Source organism: Oncorhynchus nerka, unplaced genomic scaffold (assembly GCF_034236695.1).
Source record: "Oncorhynchus nerka isolate Pitt River unplaced genomic scaffold, Oner_Uvic_2.0 unplaced_scaffold_1073, whole genome shotgun sequence".
NCBI lineage: Eukaryota > Metazoa > Chordata > Actinopteri > Salmoniformes > Salmonidae > Oncorhynchus > Oncorhynchus nerka.
In genome coordinates, this window is record NW_027040243.1 from 146,526 (window position 1) to 147,500 (window position 975).

The following is a 975-nucleotide window of genomic DNA, read 5'->3' on the forward strand; positions in this document are numbered from 1 at the left end:
GTAAAGTATGAATCTGTTATTCAGTATGTTTCTATGGCCTATAGTAGTAAAGTATGAATCTGTTATTCAGTATGTTTCTATGGCCTATAGTAGTAAAGTATGAATCTGTTATTCAGTATGTTTCTATGGCCTATAGTAGTAAAGGCCAAATTGAAATATTTTGTCAATAAAAAATTCAATATTATTTTTTGATACGATACAGTGCTTTTACAATTGAAAATCAAATAGGTAAATGATCCTACCCCCCCCCAAAGGCTTAGACGTTTAGAGGTTAAAGTTCAGTTCCTACTGAGCTGACATAAGCAGCTTATCGTGAATGCAGTCTCCACTGACTCGGGAACAGTTTTAAATCACACTGTAACGCTGAACTTCAGCGAAACAGATTGAATCCAGCCCCTGATGTGATCCGTGTCTACTAGTGTTTACTGGTTGAACCTCTACTCATGTCAACACACTGACCTTAATTGTGACTAGACATGTGACTCTGCACCACCCTGCAAGGTGAGGAGACTAAACATTCATAACAGGAACAATGAAAGTCTTCAATAGGAAATGACCAGGAACACTGAAGTCTGTCTGTGGGCGTTCTAGGTTGGTTTTGTCCTCGGTGATTTGGTTTGTGTAAATATATATATTCACTTTTTGCGCGCTCGCGCACACACACACACACACACACACACACACACACACACACACACACACACACACACACACACACACACACACACACACACACACACACACACACACACACACACACACACACACACACACACACACACACACACACACACACACACACACACACACACACGAGGTGTTCCAAGGAATACAACTTTTAATCACACAAAAAGGGGGTTTATAATTCAACAGCCTGAGGACATAATAAAGACTGTAAATTGCACTTCTACATTTTCATAAAACCAAATAAATCACAGGCTTTTAATGTATACATTTCTTTCATAAGAAACATCT

General features: G+C 39.1%; 1 protein-coding gene across 1 annotated transcript in view; it reads right to left on the reverse strand.

Annotated features, from left to right (window-relative positions):
- Nucleotides 1–820: 820 nt before the first annotated feature.
- Nucleotides 821–975, reverse strand: part of LOC115121516 (meteorin-like protein) — a 24,756-nt gene continuing 24,601 nt past the window's right edge. Inside the window, exon 4 of the mRNA XM_065016233.1 lies at nucleotides 821–975. This exon is cut by the window's right edge and continues 808 nt beyond it. The gene's annotated coding sequence lies outside the window, so the exon portion shown is untranslated.